Source organism: Anas acuta, chromosome Z (assembly GCF_963932015.1).
Source record: "Anas acuta chromosome Z, bAnaAcu1.1, whole genome shotgun sequence".
Taxonomy (NCBI): Eukaryota; Metazoa; Chordata; class Aves; order Anseriformes; family Anatidae; genus Anas; species Anas acuta.
Window position 1 is genome coordinate 51,022,693 of NC_089017.1, and position 20,799 is coordinate 51,043,491.

The window sequence follows — 20,799 nt, forward strand, 5'->3', positions numbered from 1 at the left end:
TGGCCAGAGCTGAACAAGGGAGCGATGCTGGGTGGGCCCTTGAGATAGCAGGTCAAAGAAAGAGGGAAATAAATAAATAAATAAATAAATAAATAAATAAATAAATAAATAAATAAATAAATAAATATGTAAGCACTCCTCAACAACAGTTGGGAGAGAGAAGTGAGAACTCACCCCAGGTGAGTGCCGCAGGAGGGCAGGAGGTGCTGCAGGCAGGCAGCAGCAGTTCCCCTGCGGGCTGTGCAGGGAGAGGCCCCTGGTGGAGCAGGCTGTCCCCCTGCAGCCCATGGGTCCCCCATGGAGCAGATCTCCACGCTGCAGCCCCCCCATGGGTGGAGGAGCCCCCGGTGGAGCAGGTGGATGTGCAGCCTGGAGGAGGCTGCGGCCCATGGAGAGCCCCCGCAGGAGCAGGCCCCGGGCTGCAGCTGCAGCCCGTGGAGAGGAGCCCATGTGGAGCAGGGGGCCTGGGGGGAGCTGCCCCCACCCACGGGGGACCCGTGCTGGAGCAGTTTGCTCCTGGGGGCTGGATGGACCCTGTGATATGGAGCCATGTGGGAGCAGTTCTTGAAGAGCTGCTGCCTGTGTGCAACCTCCACAGGCTCAGTTCGGGAAGGATGGCATCCCGTGTGAGCGAATCCACTTGGAGCAGGGACAGAGAATGATCTTGAAGGAGCAGTGGAGACAAAGTGTTCAGGGACTGACAGCAGACCCCGTTCCCTGTTCCCCTGCGCTGCTCAGAGGAAGGAAGTGGAAGAGGGTGGATGGTTCAGGAAGGTGTTTTTAGTTTGCTTATAGTTTCTCACTAAAAGAAAGAAAACTAGAGAAACTTTTTAATTTCTCTAGTTTGTTAGTAATAGGTAATAAATTATATTAATCTCCCCGTGAATCTTTTTTGCTTGTGGTGGTAATTGGTGAGAATATTCTCTGTATGTATCTTAACTCATGAGTGTTTTTTATCATATTTTCTCCCCTTATTCTTCTGAGTACAGGGAGTCAGAGAGCATTGTGGTGGGATTGAGCTACCTATGGGTGTGAAACCACCACAAAAACTTTCTCAGTATTTAGGTCATGTATACAATAATGAGTTTCAAAGGCCTGTTTTTGTTTCAATGACAATCATTATCTCAAAATTATTGGAATTTTGTCAGCGAGGGACACTGGAGATATTAAGGTGAATTATGACCTTCAGTCCACTTGTGTTAAAGTTGAAGTAAAATAGGAAGAATAACATTGAGAAAGAGGGTGTCATTTCACACTTGCAAAAATAAGTGGATATGTAGGCTGTGTTGTATGAATGTACTTCAAATACATACAGATGAATAGATACACCTACACAAACCCTTGGGGCAGATGGAGTGGAAGGAGAAGAGAGGAATCTCTTTGCGTACTTCTAAATCATGATTGCAGATCTTTGGATCTTATCTCTAAAGTTAGGATGTTCGCTTGCAAACAGTTTTAGTCAAACAGTTAGTCAAATACTAACTTAATATAAGTAAGTACTTAAAAAAACTGTGAAAGTCAAAAACCATCAATTTATGGGCAAATACAGTCTTAATATAAGTTTGAAGAATAAAGTTAGGTAATATATTAGAGTAATCACTGAAAAATCTGAAAGAGTTTTGGAAAAGATTGTGTTTTGGAAATGCAAAGAGAAAAGAAAAAGAAAGAAGACTGCATTTGAGATGCTCTGAAGGTACTATCAGAAAGAAGACGTATCTTCAGAAAGAAATGTATCTTCAAGAACAAAAGTATGAGGTTAAATATTTCATCAGTTGAATGATTCCCACTCAGCACTATCCCCAAAACAGTAAATCCATGATGAAACTTCGACCATGGCTTTCTAGCTCCTCTTTTGCCTACTTCAGAGAAACCAGATGAGTGTTCTTGATCCCTCTCCATTTTTGCCTTTCTCTTCTGACATGTTGAAGTTAAGGGGGGAAAAATCTATGTATCTCCAGAATCTGATTCTTCCCCAGAATAATCAACAAAAGCTAACACCGAAGACATAATTGCAACTTCCCTTGGTTTCAATCCACAGGTTCTGTGGAAATTGCTTGAGGCACTGTGTTGTAACTATTGCAGTCTATTTTTATGATGATTTTCCTCATCTCTGTTGGTAACTGTTTTCATTTTCCACAGCATAGTTTGCTACTGTGTCTTATCCAATTCTGTTGTACTTTCTGCTATCTCCTTTTCTTAAAAATTTTCTGTCACTTTGCTCTGAATATCACACCCTTACTCAGTTAACACGTTTTGAAATCAATTTAAATAATATATCAAAAGAGACTTTGTAAATCTAAAGTAATGTGAGCAATCTTCAGGACAATGTACATATTGTGAAATTTGTGGACTGGAAGGATATGAAATACATAGTCCAACTTTCTCAGAGCTCCAACAGAGACATTGCTGGCAAAAACTGTAGCAATGGTATCTTTATAAATTTTGTATATAAATGTGGATTAATGTCCTATTATGCTGTAGTTTCAGGATTCCATTTTTGTGTATTTGTGAGAGCTAATTTACAGAGAAGTCACAGTGTATTATCTCTCCCCCCATTTTTTCTTTAAAGCCATACGGATTAGCTGCAAGGAAAAATTTCCTTTCCTTGCACTCCACTTTGATATGAAAAATACATTCTCAGTTTTGTTTTAGTATGATGAGAGTATCTTAAATATTTTATATATATATATATATTTTTTTTCTGCATGTGACATGGAAAAGCAAATGAGAACTGACAAATTCAGAGAGAGGATTTTTCCTTTATATTTCCTGTAAATCTACTTATTTATTTATTTATTTATTTATGGGCAGGCTCCTATTTATTTATTTATTTATTTATTTATTTATTTATTTATTATAATTATATGAAAATGGAAAATTGCTAGGAACAGCCATTTGTTATCAAGTGTTAGAAAGCTTTTACTAAAACCTTTGACAGGCCAATATAAAAATAATTATTAGCTGTACACCAGTTATCCGAAGAACTTAGGAACTGACAAAAAATCACTTGGCATTCAAAACAATGTCTAAAACTTTAAAGAAGATATTTATGCTATCTGCAGATGAAGGAACTTAGGTCTAAATCTCAACTCAGCTTCAAATTGGGAAATATTTTGTGATCTCCCAAACTGTTCCTTTGAAGAACAGGTGAAAATCTTCTTTGCAGGTGGATCCAAGAATGGAATTTAAAATAAGATAATTTTTCTGTTCAGTGAGTTTACATTGAAATAAATTTGACATATGTAATGCCATGAGACCTGATGGGTGGAAGCAGTGAGTGCTGAGGAAGTGGCTGATGTCATTGTCGGGCCTCTCTCAACTTTCTTTGAAAGGTTAGGAGGTTTATGAAGGTTCCTGAGGACTGGAAGAAAACAAATGTCACTCTTTTTTTCCAGAAGGGCAAGAATCACAGACTCGCTAAGGCTGGCAGGGACCTCTAGAGGTCATCTGGTCCAGCTCCCCTGTTCAAGAAGGGCCACCTGCAGGTTGCCCAGGAGTCCAGTGAGCTTTTGAATATCAAAAGAGGGAAACTCTACAACCTTTCTGGGCAGCCTGTGCCAGTACTTAGTCATCTGCATAATGAAGAAGTGTTTCATGATGTTCATAGGAACCTTGTATTTCAGTTTATTCCCATTGTCTTTTGTCCTATCACTGGGTGCCACTGAGAGGAGCCTTCCTCCGTCCTGTTTGACTGTCTCCTCATAGAATCATTGAATCATCTAAGTTAGAAAAGACCATCAAGATCATCAAGTACAATGATCAACCCGACCTACCAAGTCCCATCACTAGACCATGTGTGCCATATTCACACATCTAAATACCTGCACAGTTGTCAACTCCACCACTACCCTGGGGAGCCCATTCCGGTGCCTGACCTCTCTGTGAAATAAATTCTTCCTAGTATCCAATCTAAACCTCCCCTCATGCAACCTGGTACTGTTCCCTCATGTCTTATCACTTGCTATCTAACAAAGGAGTCTGACACTGGCCTCGCTGCAATCTCCTTTCACCCCAAAGAGTGATGGGGTTTCTCCTCAGCTTCCTGTTCTCCATACTAAATAACCCCAATCCCCTCTGTCGCTAACCCAAACCTTATAGCACTGCATGGGATTGCTATGACCCAAGTGCAGGATTCAGAACTTAGCCCTGTTGAATATCATGTAACTGGACTCAACCATTGATGTAGCCTATCCAGATTCCTCTGAAAATCTGTGCTGTCATCAAGCAGATTGACAGTCCCACCTATCCTGGGATCATCTGCAAACTTACTGAGGGTGCACTTGATTTCCTCATTCAGATCATTGATATCAATGTAAAATTAAACTTGCCCCAGTAGTGAGCCCTGGGGAACATCACTGACCAGCTACCAGATGGATTGAACTCCATTCATTATGACTCTTTGTCTGACTATCCAGCTAGTTCTTCACCCAGGAAACTGTACACCTGTTCGAGACAGGAGCAGTCAGTTTCTCCAGGAGAATACTCTGGGAGATGGTATGAAATTGAGGTAAATGACATCTACAGCCTTTCCGTCATCTGCTAAACAGGTCATCTTGTCATAGAAGGAGATCAGGTTAGTCAGGCTGGACCTGCTTTTCATAAATTCATGCTGGCTGTACCCTATCACTCAGTTGTCCTGTATGTGCTGTTAGATTACATTCAAGATTATCTGCTTCATAACCTTCTCTAGTACTGAGGTTATAATGACAAGCATGTAATTCTCTGGATCTTCCTTCCCATCCTTTTTGCAGATTGAAGTCACATTTGCTAACCTCCAGTCAGCTGGGACCTCCCCAGTTAACCAGGACTGATGGTAAATTACTGAAAGTGGCTTGACAAGCTCTTCTGCCATCTCTTTTAGTACCCTTGGATGAATCCCATCTGGCCACATAGACTTGTGAACATTCAAATGATGTAATGGATCACTTACAGTTTCCCATTGGATTATAGGTGCTTTATCTCTCTTCCTGTCATAGCCTTCCAACTCAGGGGAGCTTGGTACCCAGGGACCAATTAGACTCACTAATATAAACTGAGGCAAAAAAAGCAGTCTTATCCTTGTCTTTCATCACTGTTTCCTCTCACATCCAACAAAGGATGAATCCTCCTTTCACTGTTGATTTATTTATAAAAAACATTTTTAATTGTCTGTTACTACACAAGTGATATTGAGATGTAGCTGGGATTTGGCCATTTTTTTTCTTCAGTTTTACAATAGCTCTATAGTCTCCCTGCACTGCCTGCCCCATCTTCCAGAGTTCATAAACTCTCTTTTTTCTTCCTGAGTTCCTGAGGAATCTGTTTGTTCAGTGAGACAATTTTCTTCCCTGCCAACTTGACTTTATGAGCATTGGGATAGCCTGCTTCTGCACTTTAAGATTTCGTTGTTGAAGAAGGTCTGTCCTTCCTTGACTCCTTTACTTTTCAGAATTGCCTCCCAAAGGACTCTGTATCATGGTTCCGCTCGAGTGGGCAGCCGAGCTCCACCACAGCCACTCTCTCACTCCCCATCCTTAAAGAGGAACGGGAAGAAAATAGGATGAAAAGGGCTCAAAGGTTGAGATAAGGACAAGATCACGCAGTAATTATTGTAACGGGCAAAACAGACTCGACATAGGGAGATAGTAAGATTTATTGCTTATTACTAACAAGCTAGAGAAGTGAGAAACAAAGGAAAGAAACCAAAAGCACCTTCCCCCCCATCCACCCTCTTCCACCTCCTCCCGCCCTGAGCGGCACAGGGGAATGGGGGAATGGGAGTTATGGTCAGTCTACAGTGTTTCTTCTCTCAGTCTCCTTCTCAGTCACTCTCATCCCCTGTGCTGTGGAGTCCCTCCCGCGGGATGCAACTGATCCGGCGTGGGCTTCCCACAGGCAGCAGCTCTTCCAGAACTGCTCCAGATATGGGTCCGTACCACGGGGTCCATCCCTCAGGAGAAAACTGCTCCAACCTGGGTCCCCCATGTGCAGCAGCTCCTGCCAGGTCACCTGCTCCTGCATGGTCTCCTCTCCATGGGCTACAGGTCTGGCCTGGAATCTACTCTGGCAGGGGTCTTCCACAGGCAGCAGCCTCCGTTGGTGCAGGGCCACTTGCTCCACCGTGGTCTCCTCCACGGACTGCAGCGTGGAACCCTGCTCCACTGTGGTATTCCATGGGCTGCAGGGGGACGGCCTGCTTCACCATGGTCCTCACCACAGGCCACAGGGGACTTCTGCTCCGGCGCCTGGAGCACCTCTCCCCCTCCTTCTTCACTGACCTTGGTGCCTGCAAGGCCATTCCTCACTCCTCTCACTCTCCCAGCTGCTGTGTGTCACAGCATTTTTTTTCCCTGTCTTAAATATGCTCTCACAGAGGCGCAAAACAACATCGCTTATTGGCTCAGCTCTGGTCAGCAGTGGGGTCCTTACCAAACATGTGGCAGCTTTAGATCCTTCTTACAGAAGCCACCCCTATGGCCCCCTGCTACCAAAACCTTGCCACGTAAACCCACTACATTCTGTCAACCAGGTCTCTAAATAGACCAAATTCTGCCCTCTGGAAATCCACAGTAGCTGTAAACAGCTTTCCTGTTTAGTTCACTTACCATCAGTGTCACGAAGTTATCCTCCACACACTTCAGGAACCTCCTAGACCCTTTCCTCTCTGCTATATTGTATTTCCAGCTGGAAATACAATCTGGGAACTTGAAGTTCCCCATGAGAACAAGAGCTTGTTTATTTCCGATGCTGCATCCATTTTGTACAGAGGCACTTAACCTAGGCCCCTAATGAGACTGTATTATTGGATGAAGTGTCTGGAATACATCTGTAATGCTCTTCAGCAGTTCACCTGCTGATCTCTTATCCCTTTCTTGACTCTGGAAATCTATTGCTGATGCTGGTACAGAACCAGTAAGAATCAGTTAGATTAAAGTTCCCCTCCCCTGTAAAGTTTAGTTTAAAGCTCTCTTCGCCAGCTTGGCAAGCCTGTAGTCAAAGTCAAAGATGTTCTTCCCCCAGATGGACCTCATCCATTCACAGTAGACCAGGTTTTTCAAAGAGAGTCCCATGGTCCTGTATGTTGATGAGATTCCCCCTGAGACTTCACAGAATCACAGAATCACAGAATTTCTAGGTTGGAAGAGACCTCAAGATCATCGAGTCCAACCTCTAAGCTAACACTAACAGTCCCCACTAAACCATATCCCTAAGCTCTACATCTAAACGTCTTTTGAAGACTTCCAGGGATGGTGACTCCACCACTTCCCTGGGCAGCCCGTTCCAGTGCCTAACAACCCTTTCAGTAAAGAAATTCTTCCTAACATCCAACCTAAAACTCCCCTGGCGTAACTTTAGCCCATTCCCCCTCGTCCTGTCACCAGGCACATGGGAGAACAGGCCAACCCCCACCTCGCTACAGCCTCCTTTAATGTACTTATACAGAGCAATAAGGTCACCCCTGAGCCTCCTCTTCTCTAGGCTGAACAAGCCCAGCTCCTTCAGCCGTTCCTCATAGGACTTGCTCTCCAGGCCCCTCACCAGCTTTGTCGCTCTTCTTTGGACCCGCTCAAGCACCTCGATGTCCTTCTTGTAGCGAGGGGCCCAAAACTGAACACAGTACTCTAGGTGCGGCCTCACCAGAGCCGAGTACAGGGGGACGATCACCTCCCTAGCCCTGCTGGTCACAGTGTTTCTGATACAAGCCAGGATGCCGTTGGCCTTCTTGGCCACCTGAGCACACTGCTGGCTCATATTCAGCCGACTGTCCACCATCACTCCCAGGTCCTTCTCTGCCTGGCAGCTCTCCAACCATTCCTCTCCCAGCCTGTAGTTCTGCTTGGGGTTATTGCGCCCCAGGTGCAGGACCCGGCACTTGGCCTTGTTGAACTTCATACAGTTGACCTCAGCCCATCGGTGCAGCCTATCCAGATCCTCCTGCAGAGCCTTCCTACCCTCGAGCAGATCGACACACGCACCTAGCTTGGTGTCATCTGCAAACTTACTGAGGGTGCCCTCAATGCCGTCATCCAGATCATTGATGAAGATGTTAAAGAGGACTTCTCTTATTCCAGCTGAAATTTCCCAGTTCTCTCAGCCTTTCCTCATAGGAGAGATGTTTCACTCCCTTTCATAGCTCTTCATTGGACTTTCTTCAGCAGTTCCATGTCTCTCTTGTACTGAGGATCCTGGAACTGGTCATGGGACTCAATGTGGCCACACCATTGGTAAGTAGAGAGGAAGAATCACCTCCTTTGACCTGCTAACAGACCTTGCCTAACACAGCTCAGGGTACAATTAGCCTCCTTTGCTGCAAGGGCACTTGCAGCACTGGCTGTGGTGGTTTTACCTTGCTAGGCAGCTGAACTCCACCACAACCGCCCTCTCACTCCCCCTCCTCAGAAGACCAGAGGATAAAGTAAAGGAAAGAACAACTCACTGGTTGAGAAAAGGATAATTTAATTAAAAGAAAAAAAAAAAATTATTAAGGAAAAATTATTATTAATTAAGCAATTTAATTAATTTAACTAAAGGAAACAAACAAAAAAAATATTATTAATTAAGCAATTTAATTAATTTAACTAAAGGAAACAAAGGGAAAGGAGAAAATGGAGGGGAAAAACAAACAAACAAAAACTAGTAAAGACTGTGTGGAAGTGCAGAGAAAAGAAATTACTCTCTACTTCCCACAAATGAGCAATGCTTGACCACGTTCTTGAAGCTGGACCTCAGCGCATGTAGCTGTTTGGGAGGACAAATATTTTTGCAACGAGAGCCCACCCCTCCCCTCTTCTTCCTTTTTCTACCTTTTATTGCTGAGTATGCAATGGCATATCCCTTTGGTTGGTTTAACTCAGCTGCCCTGGTGATGTTCCTTTCTCACTTTTTCTCCCACCCCCAGCCTGCTGACTCTGGGAGGTCTGTAGGGAGTCTTGATGCTGTTCCAGTGCTGCTCAGCAGCAGACACAACACTGGTGTCATACCAATGCTGTTCTAGCTACAAGTGCAGAGCACAGCACTGTATGGGTTGCTGCAGGGAAAGGTAACATCCCAGACAGACCTGGTACATTGGCTCATGTTCAGCTTGGGAGTCCACAAGTTAAAACCTAGGTCCTTTTCTGCCAGGCTGTTTTTCAGCATGTGTTGCTGCCTGGGCTGTTTCTCCCCAGGGGCAGTACTTCACACTTCTCCTTGTTGAACTTCATGAGGTTCCTCTCAGCCTGCCCAGATTCTTCCAAACAGCAACATGAGCCACTGGTTTATCAGCCACTCTTCATAATTTAGTGTCATCAGTAAACTTGTTGAGGGTTAATCTGTCCCATCATCCAAGTCATTTGTGAAGAAATTAAACAGAGCTGGAGCCAGTGTCGACCCATGTGGTACACTGCTAGTTACTGGCCTCCAACTAGACCTTTGCCATTTTTCACCACTTTGTGATAACCATCCTATTCAGCCAGCTTACAAACAAGCTCACTATCTGTTCATACAGCAACCTGTCTGTAAGGATCTTATGGGAGACAGAGTCTAAGGACTTACTGAAATCCAGGTAGACATTATCTCTAGTTTTCTCCCTTAGCTTCCAGATAGTTCGTTTCATTGTAGAAAATTAGTACGTTGTTCTAGTATAGCTTCCCCTCAGTGACTCCTCATGATGATTTTCTTGTCCTTTATGTACCTGTAAATGGCTTCCAGTGTGATGGTGCTCCATCACCTTCCCAGGAATGAGGTGAGGCTCACTTGCCCATACTTCCCTGGGTCCTCCTTCCTGCTCTTTTTGAAGATAGAAGTGGCATTTGCCACTTCAGTCTTTGGGCAGGAAAAGTATTAGGGGAACTACAGGTAAGAAATATTTATCTTGACGCTTGGAAATATGATGGAGTTTATCCACCTGGAAATCATTTCCAAGCTGACTGAGGAGAAGGTGATTGGGATAAGTCACAGTGAATTTTTGAATGGGAAATCATGCTTGACCCATCTGGTTAGCCTTTTGCAATAACTGACTCTATAGATAAGGTAAGAGCATTATGTGTTTATATGTTTACCTTGATTTTATCAAGGCCTTCAACACTGTCTCCCATAACATCCTCAGCAGAAAAACTAATGGAGTATGGAGTAGATAAAAGGACAATGCAGTGGATTAAAAAGTGGAAGTGCCATGCTCAAAGGAGCATCTGTGATCAGCAGTGCAAAATTCAAGTAGAGGCCAGTCAGTATCATCATACCCCAGGGACTGATACTGGGGCCAATACTGTTTAACATCTCCTATATGATCTCGATGATTGGGCAGTGTGCCATCAGAAAGCCTGCAGATGATACAAAACTAGGAGGATAAACTGATAGATCAGATGGTTGTGCTGTGATTCAGGAGAACCTTGACAGGCTTGATAAACAGACAAACAGGAAGCTCAAAAAGTTGATAAAGGGAAATACCAAATTTTGCACCTGGGAAGGAGTAAGCTCAGTCCCCAGTAGATGCTGAAAGTTGGCTAGAAAGACAACTCATATGTGTTGGACAGACATATGTGTTTGTAGGAAAGAATGACCAGCTGCAAACAGTAGTTCATGCTGCAAGGCCAAAAACCTTGTGGAGTTGTGGGCCAGCCATAGATGTCTCTAGACCTCATAGAGGTTTTTATAGGGTTTGGGTCAAAATGAAGTGAGATATCACTTGGTCATGACGTCAGTGGGCCATGGTGATGGCCGTACACAGCAGCCACCACCACAGTTTTTCTTCCTGGTATAAGGAAAGAATATAATGGAATGATTAATTATAAAACCTTTTGTATATAGGAAAGGAAACTGAAAGGAGTTCATGAAACAAGTTTTCAAAGACTGACACAAAATATATTTATTGATGAGGGCATTGAAGACCATTTAGGTCATGTGCAATTAATAATGCCTGCAGACACTATGAAATAAACACTCTTTCACCCGCATACAAAAATAAAATAAAATAAAATTCTAATTAAAAAGTAGGGGGTGGGGGGGCATACAGATACAACATGTTTTAATAGATTTGTTATGAACAGAAGTGGACACATTTGTTCTTAAATCCTTTCTTTACTAAGCTATATAAATAGTTTTTTAATGAGTTTTAACCAGTGAGAATAATACAGATATCATTAAAAATAGTGTAATTCAGGAAAGGATATAAAATCTTATGTGTTTTTCAGGAAAGTGATGTGATATTAAGAAGGAATAAAAAATGTGGAAATGCATGGCTCCTGAAGCAGGAACATGGTAAAGTACAGTGCAATGTGTTTTACCTGACAACATTCTGGTGACAAGTGGATCTGTGTAGCTTTTAGAGATCGAGGATACCTAGTTAACATGCTAATAACTATGTTTTTTTGCTAAACACTGCCTTCCTATGTCTATCCAATCTGCATCCAATCTGAAGAAGAGTTGCCGGTTACTTGGTAAACATTAAGTAAAAATGTTTAAGATAAACATAGCTGAGAAAGAAGTGAAGCAGGTAACAGTTGGAATTTTAGGCACTAAAATACCATTTTATTTTTTTTAATACATGATTTATAAACTCTGAACAATCTTATGTATACAACTAGTTAGATGTTTTGGGGTATTATAAAAATATGACCTGTAGATAATATTTTTTACCTTACCAGACATACAAGCAATAAAATCTCTAATTTATGAAAACAATTGGATCTAATTAGTTATTATGAAGAGCACATCCAATACTAATAAAAAGCTTGATCTTTTGTAACAAGACCAGATTAAAAAGCTAACGCTGGTAATATTATACTTTAATCAAACAAAAGATGTTTATTTCATTTCTTCCTGAAAATTTACTTTCTGAAACAAATTAAATTGAATTAATTTCTGCTAACTTTATTTTAAATTTATTTAAGGTTTCAGTGGAAGTTTTCGTTTTGTTTTTCCCCTTAAATCTATCTAATGTTTTTATTTCCTTCATAATTCATGCTTTCATTTCAAACTTGATTAATTTCTTGATTTCAACAACAATCCTTTCAGTTGAAATAATGCAGGAACCATAATCTTTGACACTCGATTTAATCTTAATTAAGAATTTTAAATTATTTTTGTTACATTTTCTCAAAGTCCTTAATTGTTCAAGCAAGTGTCTTCTCCCTGCCTTACAAATGCAAAATTACTTGCCCTACTGCCAGGATTATATAAATACAGCATTGCTCCAAGAGTGTATTTTTATATTGTTATTTACATAGTTAATAATAATAATATTTTTTTTTTTTTTTAAAAAGGGGTATTCGTGAAATGCTTCCTTTGTCAAATTCCATTGTTGGTACTTTAAAAAGGATAAGAGTAATTACCATTTATTATTACCATAATTACCATTTTATTGAGAAAGTGCAGATAATTTTTAATGGTTTGTACTGACCCCAAACACATTTGTTTCCTTTTTCTTAATAAACCATAAAACACAAAATATGTATTTCAAATCGAGAGAAATGAAAGGGGGAAGTAAGGGATGAAATTTACATTGCTTCTACTACCTCAGTAGTAAAAACAAGAATTGCCTTACACGTCAAAAAAAAAAAAAAAAAAAAAAAAAAAGCAAGGCAGACAAAAAATACTTGACTTCAATTTAAGGGATAATTTAGGCTATATTTCTGTAGACGTATCTTACTAATACTGTATTATTTCTGATAACTAAATGATAAGGGGAACTGATAATAGAATTGAGGCATATCGATTTCTGCATGTATCTCTTACTAGTAGAGTAGAGAATTAATATACGGATCCTCTAGGTTAATTTACACTTAAATACCTTATGTATGTGGTGGTGGTGGTGGTGGTGGTAGTGTCAATGATTAGATCGTATTTTTGAGAGTAGCCCGTAACTCAGCTCTGGCAGCACTCATCAACATACTGTGAGAAGTTCAAATTTTTCTTCATCATATAAGTGAATTCAATCATGTTCTGAAAAGAAGTTGAATTGTCATGATCATAATAATACTGGTCTCAGAAAAAAAAAAAAAATAATAATAAAATAAAATAAAATAAAATAAAATAAAATAAAATAAAATAAAATAAAATAAACTTTCATTACAAAAACTTGTAATCATACCAAAAGAGAAAAAAAGTTTGATCTTGAATTTACTTTGAACCTTGATGCTCTTCCTCTGTCCATTCCTACCTAATAATAATGATGATGATGATAAAATAACCACTTAAAAATAAGCAGCAGCAAATTCAGGCCCTTATTTTTGAAAGTAAAGGTGACAGCCATGGACACTTTTAAGAGCACAATACACTTGACGTGAAGTAATGAACTCTGCTCCACACCTGTGTATCAAGGGTTATTTGCCCACTTAATGCTTTGTCTTTCACACAATGGGATGAAAATTAGAACCAGAGTTTCAATTTTCACTATCAAAGATAAAATTACAGAAGAATGCAATTGTTGCTAACTGCTATAAAATATCTTTCAAAAGCATTTTTCTCCTGATATTTCTTTCTAATATTACAAATTAACCAGATACAGATTACTACTGAAAATGAATAAATAAATAATAATAAAAAAATCCTGCCTTGCAAATATTCACACCTGGCACAGGTGATAAGAGTATATGCATACAGAGGCATTTTTATTCCTCTAGTTTACTACTTCCTTTTCTCATCTCTGCTATAGAAGCAGTGATTAACACTGTTGAGAGAATAGTTTTTGCTAAGCAAGCTTTAATTTTTTAATTTTTTGTTCACATCATTTAATTTTTTAATTTTTTGTTAATCTTTCATATAGCGACTGAAACTTGTTGCAATAATTTGTTACCTAGGTCCTCACTGCTAATACCTTTAAGTAATAAAGTTATATTTGGAAAGCCTTTCTCCTCTTAGAACCACTGAGAACCATATAGGAGAGAGATCACTGTTGATACTTTATGAGCCTGAAATTTTCCTTCAGCTGCAGGTCATTATCTAGGCAAACCATTTAATTCATTGACATTATTACTTTATTAACCTTCCTTCTGCTTAATTTCTCCACCTTTTCCAACTCTGATCGGACAATTATTCCATGTATATTATTCTAATCTCACGTTAGTTCTTTTTCTCTGCTCCACATAGCTTATTTTTTTTTCATGTAGGACATTTAAATTCCAGATCATCTGCCAAGCATGCAAAGAAATATTATATCTATATATCTATATCTATATCTATATCTATATCTATAATCTATATCTATATCTATATATTACAAATCACTGCAGAATCATCCCTTTTCATACCATAGTACTTAGGATATACAGCAGATATGCACAGATACACAATATATGTTTAGGATATCTTAAGCGCTGGGAAATGAGTTGACAGTTTTTTCTCCGATCACAACACAAGAACTCCTATCCATGGAGTCCATTATATTCATTAATATCCATTATATTTGTTCAATATAATACCCATTATATTCAGTAAAACTTTCTGTTCTAAAATTTAGAGCAAAGGCTCTACAAACCAGATAAATCTAGACATTCAGTAATGCAAAATCCATAGAAAGTCTGTGGATTCAGGCATAAAAATTTCCTGAAGTGTTTGAATTTCCTGATTGAATGGTTGTGTTGCACAGACATACCCAACACTCTGATGTATTATTTCAATTCAAATCTGTCTGAAGCATAGTACAAATGGTTTATGAGCCAATGCCACATTTTTCCTTCCAGTTTCCAGCCTTTCAGGTTCCATTCTATTTGTCACTTGTCATTTGTCGTTAAAGGTCAGTTTTGCTAATAGTTTGGTGTGGCCTTTTTATTTTATTTTTATTTTATTTTATTTTATTTTATTTTATTTTATTTTATTTTATTTTATTTTATTTTATTTTATTTATTTCCTATCTGTTCCTAAGAAATATTGGGAATACTAGGTAGTGGTGACTTCAGTCAGGAGTTTGACCCCGTTTCCCACAGCTTTCTGAAGAAACTGACTGCCTGTGGCTTGAATGGGTGTACACTTCTGCTGTGTCTTAACCCGGCTGGCAGCTAAGCACCACACAGCCATTCACTCACCTTTCCCCCTCCCTCTCTGGGATGGGGGAGAGAATCAGAAAAAAAATGAATGCTTATTTGAGATAGAGACAGTTTATTAGGACAGAAAGGAAAGGAAAATAATAATAGCAATGATAATAACATTACTACTACTAATGTGTATGAAATGTGTGACGCACAGTGCAATTGCTCACCACCTGCTGACCGATGCCCAGCTTATTTGTGAGCAGCTGGTCCCCCCACCCTGGCCAGCCCCCCTCATATTAGTTGTTCAGCATGACACCACCTGGCATGGGACATCCCTTTGGCCAGTTGGGGTCAGCTGTCCTGGGTCTGTCCCTTCCCAGCTCCTGCTTCACCCCCAGCCCACTCACTGGCAGGAAAGCTGAAAAGTCCTTGGCTTAGTGTAAGCACTGCTCTGCTACAATTAAAGCATCAGCATGGTATCAACATTTTTATCATCCTAAATCCCAAACACAACACCCTACCATCTACTAGGAGGGAAATTAACTCTATCCTAACTAAAACCAGGACAGCTTTTTTGGGTTAAGAACTGATTGAGTGGCCAGACCCAAAGAGTTGTAGTGAATGTAGTTAAATCCAGCTGGAGGACGGTCACTGGTGGTGTCCCCCCCAGGTGTCAGTATTGGGGCCACTTCTCTTAAATATCTTTATCAGTGACCTGTATGAAGAGATCAAGTGCACCCTCAGTAAGCTTGCAGCTGACACCAGGTTAGGCATGAGTGTTGATCTTCTTGAGGGTAGGAGAGCTCTGCAAAAGGATCTGGAAAGGCTGGGCTGATGGACTGAGGCCAAATATATGAAGTTAAATAGGATAAGTGCCGGGTCCTGCACTTGGGGCACAACTCTATGCTGGGAGAAGAGTGGCTGGAAAATTGCCTGGCAGAAAGGGACTGGGGGATATTCAGACAGCAGACTATGAGCCAGCAGTGTGGCCAGGATGGCCAACAGCATCTTGGCTTGTATTGAAAATGGTGTGGTCAGAAGGACTAGGGAAGTGATCATCCCTCTGTACTTGGCTCTGCTGAGGACTCATTACAAGAAAGACATTACTGGAATGTGTCCAAAGAAGGGCAATAAAGCCAGTGAGGAGTCTAGTGAACAAATTTATGAGGAGTGCCTGAGGGAGCTGGGATTGTTTAGCTTGGAGAAAAGGCTCATGGGAGACCTTATTGAGCTCTAGAGTTACCTTAAAGGAGGCTATAGTGAGGTGGGAATCAGTCTCTTCTCCCAGGCACCAAGTGATAAGAGAAAGTGGCCTCAAGTTGTGCCAGGAGAGGTTTGGATTGGAAATCAGGAAAAAATTCTTCACCATAAGTGTTGTGAAGTGTTGGAACAGGATGCCCAGGGAAGTAGTTGAGTAACCATCCCTGTAGGTCTTCCAAAAATGTGTAGATGTAGAGCTTAGTGACATGGTTAATGGTGGACTTGGCAGTACTAGGTTAAAGATTAGACTAGATGATCTTAGAGACCTTTTCCAACATAAATGTTTCTATGATTCTATATATTGCTGAAATAAAGAGATGATCTTGAGACATAGAGATGTCTCAGATAAGCAGCTTGGTATTGTTAAAGTTGGCCCTTCACAACTTCCTGCTGCTAATTTTAAATACATCTCTGGGTGCCTGAACCTGATTGAAATATGTGGTAGAACAAAAGCATCAGAATACCTTAAGAAAAGAATATTGTTTGATCAAGGTTCTAGGTAAGAAATAGAATCACACTATTAAAGAAGAGGAAAAAAAGCCCCTGAAGGCAAAACTAAATTTTAAGTCTAATTCATCTGCTTAAATTATTTTATTTATTTTGAATCCCTCAAAGAATTTACAGCTGTCAAAACTGTATATGAAGTGCCAACAATATCTGATTTTCCAGTAGCTGTCCTCAAACATCTGCGTAAAATTGGCCTCAGGCAACAGCATAGGGCCATCCCTTCTACCACTGCTTTCCTCTACCCACCAAACACTCTACTCACATCAGTTAGCCTGGATCCTTCTTATGGTGCTTTATAAACATCTATGTAGCTTGCAGCTATGTTCTTGCTGCTTATTCTGGTTAGTGTCTTTCTATTTGAACTTTTTATACGTTGTGTGTACTGTATTTTCCAATTTGTGCCTTTATTATAGTTATCTGGATTGGAAGAAGACTTTCTTTTTATTACAACATCATTCTTGGGTTAAGTGGTTAATATAAACAGGTAACACTAGGAGTAGGGTATTTTATATTTCCTAAATTTGGGTGCGTATATATACATACATGTTCTCTAGCTTGTGAAATACTTTTTTTCAAATTTTAAGACAGGTTTTTAAACCTATCATCCATGAGACCCCTAAGAACAAGGACTTCGTGGTAAATCTTTAAGGGTGTGTTACACACCCATCTTCACAATAACACATAGTTTTTTGTCACAAACGTATTGCTCATGATTTATGTAACAGTTTGCTTATCTGTCTTTCTGTGATGAACAACAGTTTGTTAACATTTAAAAGTTTTCTTTCTTTTTTTTTTTCTTTCTTTTTTTCCTTTTATCTGTTTTGCAATGATGGTTTGAGAAATGGGATGAAGTAATGAAGCTATAGTTTTGTTATTTAAGAGTTTCCATACATATATTTTCTACACATTTTGTAAATAAAACTGTACAACATAATTGTTGTCTTACAGAAATTTATGTGTTAAAAGGTAATTATATGATACCAGTCAAAAAGGAGGAGTCTTGACCATTAAGACACTTTTTTGTTTGTTTGTTTTTAATTTAGTTTCTCAAAGCAAAAGATAACTACACGGAAATAGTCTAGCTTTAATGCTTTTGAATCTTGTAATATGTTCTTCTGGAATAATTACTTTGCTTTAGGTGTTTCTAACAGTAAACCGTATTGTTTAACACATCTTATATATTTTGTATTAAGGCCCTAACTCCAGAAATTCAATCAGATGAATATTGAGGAATTATTTAAATTAAGAGACCAGGTATTTATTTATTTATTTATTTATTGAGTAGTTCTAAAGCTTATGGACTATTGAGGACAGAGCATCAACACACAGACTTCACTGGTAGGTTAGTAGAAATATTACCCCAACATTTTCTGTAAATTTTCATTAGTTTAGAAAAGCCTAATTTGGATTGAAATGGATGAAAATCCTTACATGTCTTTCTATGAAAAAATTCTTTAACATCCTGAAAACCTGGTTGCTATACATAATTCTCACTCTTCAGATGCATTTCTCTCTTTAGACTGGTATGTAAGAGTGGTATTCTTGGCAATAATTCAAGAATCTAGGTAATCTTAGCAAACAAAATGAGAATTTTAAATTTCTTGACTATGAGCACCCTCATAAAACCATCAGCAGAGGTAGTAATTAAAACATCTTTTTATACATCTGACTAGATTTTCTGTATACTGGTACTTGATATTAAGTATTCTTCAGCTTATGTAGAGATCCTTGCCTGTAAGTTAATACTTGTGATATTTTTTAGTACCATGACATTGTAAGTAATACTAAAGTGTTACTTTATTAAAAAAAAAAAAAAAAGTATCTAAAATATATTAAAGTATTTTTATTTACTTAAGGCACCTGAAAGAAACTTAAGGTTACAACTAGAAATCGGTTAAATTGATGAAACCCCTTAAATTTGCAGGAGACTTGACTAAGTCAAGATTTTAGTACTGATTTATAATCTTAATTAGTTAGTGTGTTTAGTAATTATTTATTAAAGTATTATAAATTTCCACAGAAGTTTTACATTTATGCACTCTGGTGTTTTGCTTTTTGAAGTCGTGTGTGTTGGACTTAATATCTTCATATCTCCAATGTGATTCTTGTAGCCGACTATCCTTGTCAATGTTATATAGAACCCATCAATGTCTATTAATAGCTTAAACTTTTCCTCCTCTGTGCAGTACTTTGCATTAATTTATTTTTAATATGATGCTTTACAACCTGCTTTTATATCCTTATAGAGTTCATTATAAAACTTCCCTAGATGAATCAATCAAAACTATTTGATATGATTATCAGACTTTTCTGTCTTGTCCCTTCTCCCTGATAAATACTGTCTTTTTTGGCTTCTGTCCTAAGGAGAGTGAAAACTGATATTCTGCAGCACTTACCAAGCAGTATTTACTGAAACCAAAAAGGTGCATGAATATACTATAAAGACAGTGACAAAGGTGATAATCAAACATGGATAAATTAATAAAATGAGAAGGGTGTTGAGTGGAGATATGAATTATAGGTCCCAAATGCATAAATTAATAAATAATAAATAAATAAAAATATATTTGTAACAAAAAGATATATTTTGATTTTCAACAACAACATATTTTTATCATTTCAGCTATATCTTGCTTGGATTTTCTAGTTTATTCACAGATGTAGGTTACATCTGTAAGTCCTATAAAGCTGTGGCTTCAACAACATTGCTGATAAGCGTGTTCTCTTTCTGATCAATTGCAGGTGTCACTTGAAACACTGGTACCTGTCTAGACAATGTTTAATAACACCAAGATGACTGTGGACTCAGAAGGAGCATACAGCATTTATCATATGAAAAAGTCACTGGAGATAAAACATCATATCTGCTGGAGCAGACTTTAATCATTTGTGGCTGTTGCCATTTATCTCTGAGAAACTGAAACTGAAACCACTATATTTTGGTTCTCTCTCAAAGTGGGGAATCTTGTAGGAACGAGAACATAATACACTTTAGAGGATTTAAGGATTTTCTTTTAACAAGTTTAGTCATCTGGAAAGTAAGGAAGCACCAGAAAAGAGGCCAGGATGTTTTCCAAAAGAGACAAACATTTTCAAACCTCAGTATTTCCTGAAAACATGATCACAGAGAGGAAGTTTAGAAGGCCTCCAGTGAAAAAGATTCAGCAAAAGGATCTGTGAAACTGTGCAGACTTGTTCTGTCTTGAAAAAGGTATTGCTCAGCTTAGAGTTATTCTGAACTCTATTCTAGAAAGCCATGGTTGTATGGAAGGTGAAAGCAACATATTTTTTTCACCAGAATTTTGCAGGCAGCCAAACAGTTTGAGCTTCTGTTCACATAGGACAGAACTATGAGACAGTCCATCTCTGGAAGTGTTATCAACCTTATCAGGTAAACTCAATCTCAGAAAAGGCATTCCTATACCCTCATAAACTGATATGAGACTACTTAGACCATTAGTGGGCTGTTTGACACAACACAGTGAGATGGGGAACCATGGTTAGTCTAGTATCATTGGATTTGGAGGGTCTAGCCTGAAGTCTCAAAGATACCTAGATTCTTATCAGTATAATGGATGTTTTGGCATTTAGTCAGTGCTTAGAAACCCTGGAAACACTCTTCCTTGGATGTTAAACAAACTCTGAAGTGCCCCAACTAGTCTGGGAGTTTAGGATGCTGAATTGCTGTCTTCTGACAGTTTACCAGGCTGGGGGCCTCAGCAGTTTGACAAGCAGGCTGCCAAAAATCTTGTCATGTTTCAAAATCAAATTCCCTTTGCAGAAGATTTCTACATTGACAAATCATCAGTCTTCTGTAGAACAGTGTTTGTACCTGAAGCTGTAAGAATTAGTCTCCTTCAGGTACTGGTTGACAGGATGAATTTATATAACATGAGATGACTGCTAGGTTGGACTTGCCTTTTCCTGGAGTAATTGGACTTGTTTTACATATGGTATATTGCCTGTCATTGTGACAACTGGGTCTCTACAGAGTTTTATTCACAGCATAGCAAATTTAGAGATTCTTAACCAGCTCATTGACATGAGACTGATAAACAGCCAAAACAGAATTAAGAGCTGTGTGTTTTTATGTAACAGAATCTGG